Source organism: Eumetopias jubatus, unplaced genomic scaffold (genome assembly GCF_037043125.1).
Source record: "Eumetopias jubatus isolate StellerSeaLion01/CBP00866 unplaced genomic scaffold, mEumJub1_p1.0 scaffold_4, whole genome shotgun sequence".
Lineage (NCBI taxonomy): Eukaryota > Metazoa > Chordata > Mammalia > Carnivora > Otariidae > Eumetopias > Eumetopias jubatus.
In genome coordinates this window covers 143999355-144005536 of record NW_028274810.1, presented here as the reverse complement: position 1 = coordinate 144005536, position 6182 = coordinate 143999355, and positions in this window count along the sequence as shown.

Genomic DNA, 6182 nt, shown 5'->3' with positions numbered 1-6182 from the left:
GATGCACTGGGACCAAATAAGAGAATGAATGTCTGGGCCTGGCAAGCACAGGCCCTGCTTCTCCAGTTCTTGCCCTTAGATCTTTCAATATTCAGAGGGAAGTGCTCTATAGGTCCTCAAATGTCCTGGGCTTCCTGCAGGGAAGGTTCAGGGAGATGGGCAGAGATTCGGGTGAACCTCCTCTTGAGCTAATAATTAAGGTATTATTTAAAGAAAGCTCAAAGAAGAGAGGAAGCCATCCAGTCATCCGGGAAGCCAATCAGCCAGTGCCTGAGGGCCTGACCAATTAAAGAGAACAGAAGTTGTCCTTTCTGCAAATAAATGCTTCCTAAAGCATAGTGTTGGGGGCTGGCACAGTTCTAGGTAGTGGTTAGCCTAAAGGGAAGTAATCACATAAATACACTAATAACTGAGAGTTACCAGAACCTGCACCCAGCATTTTACATACTTTATCTCATTTGAGTGTCTGGTTAGTGTTACTATTTTCATCTAACAGAGGAAGCTGAGACTAGGGAAGAAGGGTAGGTAACCTGCCCAAGGCCACTCCATTACAGTGGTAGGCTTGGGATCCATAGCCAGCAGGTCTGACTCCAAGGCCCACATGCTTACCCACTAAGCCATTCTGTCTCCCAATCACAAATAGAGGGTGTCTGTAGAAAGGTGTGCCTTGTTTATTGTTTTCATATAAACCTGGCAAACAGTGAGATAGAGAGACCAAGTTGTGTGTTTATGTGTGTGTGTTTCCCTTGGAATGCTGAAGGTGGGGCATCTTATCTCATCCCTTCATACCTATTCTTGCAACTCAGAAGCCCCAAAAGCAACAGATGGTCTGTTATAACTTATTTTATCTGAATTAAATTATTAATAAACATCATACATCCATACATATTTTAAAAGGCTGACGTGTGAAATAAGTTGACCGCCTGTATTTATTCCACAGCTGGAAATGCTATTTGAGCAGTTGTAAGCCAGCGAACCAAAGTTAGGCCCCGGTGTTGAGTAACAGGGCTCTATTAACGACGACAAAGAATCTCAATCAGCAGGAGAAAAGGGGTTTACCCATTTAACTCTGAATTTGAAATGATTTCTTTCTAATAAGACTTCTGATTAAATAGAAGTTGTATTCTGAGGAGGTGAGGAGGATCAGATGTTTAGTCTGTCCAAAGAGAATCGTTAATTTTGCGGGATGGGAGTTCTTTTTATAGCATTCTTTGAGTCAGGACCAAAAGAACAAGAACTCCTTGCTTTTCAAGTCTCTCTCTCTTCTAACTGCAGCTCAAGACTAGGGCAGGGAAGGCCTTGGAAGGGTGTAGGGTTTGTCAAAGGGGAAATAAGATAGGGCAGAGCTCCTGTGTTGGGGCCTGGGACTGCCACTTTCCAGAATGGGAATTCCAGTATGGCTCAAGGTTTAAATGAAAATCTAGTGCATTCCCAGTTCATGTGACCAACACATACTTTTTGAAGATCATAAGAAGTATAGTGGGTTTCTAAGCTCAGCCATTAAAACATTTTTGTAATTAGGCAAGATGATGTCACCACATCTCTGGGGATCTGACACGGCCAACATAATCGCAGATACAAAAATCATGAGAGAAAAATATCACGCTTCTCAAACAGAAAAAAGAGCTCAACTAGAAAGAAAATATAAGCTTCCATGACTCTTATTTACTCTGTTATCTTCAAAAGTAGTTCTATTAGAAGAACCCCTTTTCAAAGAATATAGTCAATGTGGCTACCCACATCCAGATCTTTTTTCATGGAACTCAATGAAAATCATCCTCTTCAGTCCTACATGGTGTGCATTTGGCATTTTACAGCTTCATAGTTGGTTTAAAAGGTACACATCTCTTCTCAATGTAAACTTGAGAATGGACAGTCCAGCAGTCATGAACCTGAGCATTTTCCTTCTTCCTGTCACTGGAGAGATCTCTGGGCTTTCTCTTTGTGGCTGAGAAGTTCCTTTATCGAGAAAGGGCAGCCAGAGCTAATGAGATGATGCCTGGAAGGTTCTACGAGCTCTTATAAGGCTGCAGGTATGAAGAATCATGGATAGGAGTTTTAATTAATAAAGCAGTTATTGGGGTGCCTGGGTGGCTCAGTCTTTAAGCGTCTGCCTTCGGCTCAGGTCATGATCCCAGGGTCCTGGGATCGAGCCCCGCGTCGGGCTCCCTGCTAGACGGGAGGCCTGCTTCTCCCTCTCCCACTCCCCCTGCTTGTGTTCCCTCTCTCGCTGTCTCTCTCTCTGTCAAATAAATAAATAAAATCTTTAAAAAACTAAAAGTTATTAAAGCTTCCTCAGCAAATCAGAAATTATGTGATGTGTAGATCATTTGCACATAAAAAGCGAGAGTTCAATCAATAAACCACACAATTTATTCTGCCAAGAGAAAAGGAGAACTTATATTGAGTCCCTATACTGAGTATCAAATACTTTCAGATATGGTGACTCACTTAATGGGAGAAGCACCATGTTCTAATGGCTACGCACAAAATCGCCAGAATTAGACAGACTCTTGGTTTGGTCTACTCCATGACCTCAGGAAACATACTAAATTTTTTAAGCCTTGTTTTCTTTATGGGAATAACACCACTATCAACATTGATAGGGCCAGGCACACATACTTGCAGGCACACAGCACTCAAGTTATTTTTATTCATTGTTAAGTCTGTGAGGTAGGTATTGTTTTACAGATGAGGACAGAGGTTTAGAAAGCTTACATTATTTAACCAAGGTCAGTCCACACTAAGTACAGCTGAGATCTATCACCTCCCAAGTCTGCATGCTTTTCAGTATAACCACAGCCTCCACTGTCTGATCCAGAACTGGAACATAAGCTAAAATAACAGATGAATGTGAATAGTTCAGTAAGGTAAAATATAGAACTGACATCTGATTATGTCTCCCTCCCCTCAAGTCAGGGGTTCTACTAAAATACAGGAGAATCCAAGCCTAAATATTTACTACACAGTAAGAATTTGGGGATCCCTACATTTTATTTTCTCCTAAACTTGAGTCACAGGCTAAAAGAACAGCCTGTGCTGATGGAATTGTACTAACTAGGACTATCCAAAGTAAGTTATAGCTTTTTGCCAGCTTTCTGTGCCAGTGACCTAGAAACTATTCCAAAACCTATTTTCGTTTCTTCAGGGCTGAAATTTCAGTGAAACAGCCCAGCCAACTCTGACCCAGAGTCTTCAAATTTAGAAATTAATCCCCAAAGAAAGGGAACATTAATTTTTATTGTGACAGAGAATAACCTTCTCCTAGCCCAATTATAGGAAGAAATAACTAACTCGCAATGCCACACTTCTAAATACTTGCCATTTGCACCATGAAGATGCAAGAGAAGTAGGCTGACAATTGTTCTTTAACCTCCAAAAAGGTTTTATGGCTTATGGACACATACAAAAACACACAAGTATTCTGTAGAGCTAACGTTGCATGCCATACAATTTTAAAAGCACAAAGAAGAATACTGTGAAAGAGAGAAAGATAAACAACTGAAATTTGCTGAAATAGGTTTGTCCATAAAATAATATATGCACACATTAACTTGTGATGATTCCTACAAATAAAAAATTAATCCATTATTTTTTTTCTCAAGAGTAGATTAACTATTGTACATCTCAAGTTGGAATTACCCTAAGTCAGCTTATTATTAAATTGATCCTTAGACCAATTTGGACATGAAAAAAAATAACCTAGATTAAAAACAAAACCTTTAGGAAGAAAAAGGGGGCAAGAAGAATCTACTGGTGACCACCCCTAAGTGAGTGATTCCTAAGTAGATACAATGATAGTTTTCTTCTGACTGTGGGTTATTCTATCTTCACTCATTTCTCACTGCTTTTTAAAAAAATACTACCAAAGGGGCGCCTGGGTGGCTCAGTTGGGTTAAGCAACTGCCTTCGGCTCAGGTCATGATCCTGGAGTCCCGGGATAGAGTCCCACATCGGGCTCCCTGCTCAGCAGGGAGTCTGCTTCTCCCTCTGACCCTCCCTCCTCTCATGTGCTCTCTCTCTCTCTCATTCTCTCTCTCAAATAAATAAATAAAATCTTAAAAAAAAAAATACTACCAAAGATGTGGGAAAGGATACATGGGAACAAGTACTGAAGAGCTCATTTGACACGCATTAAGACACGTCTGATACACGAGAGAACCAAGTGGTGAACGGCTGTGTGAAGCACCATCAAGCAGGGCATTTTATACTAGTCCTGCCGCCATCAACCCCCTACCTTGAATTAAAAGTATACAGCAGACGACGGGATTGAAGAAATAGTTGTTCTAATAAGAAAAAGTACTGTGGCTGACCAGTGAGAAACTGGCAACACCATGCCTCTGATGGAAACTCTGGGGCCTTCTGCTTAGCTTCCCCATAGCATTTCCACGGTGTAAGGTGCTTTACAGAGAACGTGCATTATCTGATGTGGATTTTTTTTTTTTTTTTTTGAGAAGTGAAAGATTTCTCAAAGTGTTTATCAAGAGAAGATGATAGGTTTATGATGATTCTCCCATAAACAAATAGACTAGGGGTTACAGAAAAATACATTCTTGGCTTATGACATGATCAACTTACTGATTAGATCAGTATTTTGGTTAACTATTTAAGTACCAAAAACACCGTGGCAAGAAAGTTTCTATTTATGTATCTAACACCAGATACTTGTATTTTTAAGTAACATTTCCAATAGCCTATGGGGAAGCTGGAGATGTGGGTAAGGGGAAGTGTGGTAAGAGTAATACACTAGATCTGGATTCAGAAAACCGTTCTGCCCCTTTCTTACTTGTGGGACCATTCCATCCCTATTGGTCTTTTTCCCCTCCCTAGATGACTCCTAATGTCCCTTCATCTCTAAAATTTTGTGATTACAGTAACTTGTTATAATGTTCATTTTTCAGGCTTCACTCACATGATTCATCAGAATGCTAGAAGAGAACCAGGACATTCGATTTCCATAGTTTAGAATACCACCTGCTTATTCAGCAGAACTTAAATCCTTTTTTGGAACAGAGAGACATATGAATAAGGTAAACTAACAACTGCAGCTATGCCAGAAACCTGTTTTTGTTTCTTAGGGGCTGAAATAATTGTATTTTGAATAGGAGGCAACAAACTACTGTTTCCCATTGCAGAAGGTCAGTGCATTTTCTGCTGTTAGTTTCCAGAAACTGACAGTTTTATAGTAGTCCTATCAATTCATACTAATAAAAATAACTATCTATCATCCCCTATCATGATCCAAAAATAAATTAAGGGGGCTTAAATAATACAGAATTGCATAAATAAAAAGCAAACATTTCCAACAGGAAAATAAAACAAAAGATGAGCATACAAAATAAGCCAGGAATGAGGTTCTAATAAATCACCATTAACGGCCTACATTACAACTGCTTCTAGTGGAACCCAAATTTGGCATTAAGCTTTCCAACATCCCGTATGAATGAGGAAGTCTACCCGATCAATTACATAATTCATAGAGAAAATAAGATGAAAGCAAAAGCTGAGTGGAAATGCAGTTGCTTGCAGTGGAATAAGCAAAAGCTCCTCTTTGCGGGTCTTTGTACATCTCAAGTTGGAACTACCCTAAGTCAGCTTATTATTAAATCGATCCTTAGACCAATTTGGACACGAAAAAAATAAAAAATTATGCCAACAGCATCCTCAGTAACTTTCCTTAAGTAGATGCAGTGGGTGGGTACACAGGGCTAGTACTCAAGACAATTCTTACTTGAAAATGATGGCATCACAGCCAAGCAGAGAGAGACATCACAGCACGATGGTTAGGAGAGACTCCAGTCCTACACTGTCCGAGTGCAAATCCCAGCTCTGCTGTGTGACCTTGGGCAGGTTATTCCGACCTGGCTCAAGTGCCTTAGTTTCTGTAACTGTGAGGTGGGGATAACAACAGCAATTTGCAAAGATTAAGCAAGTTAATAAGCATTGTATAGTGTTACCACTTATTAATGAAGAGCTTAGTAGAAGTAATTGGGGTTGGTACTGCCATAATACAATTCAGTATCTAGCTCTACACTGATCTGACTTGACCCCATAGATTTTTAGAACAGTGCTGTCCAAAACTATTTCTGCAAGAATCTGTGCTATTCAATACAATAGCCTCTTGTGGCTATAGAGCACTAGAAATGTGGATAGTTTTGCTCTCAAATGTAAAATGGGATTTG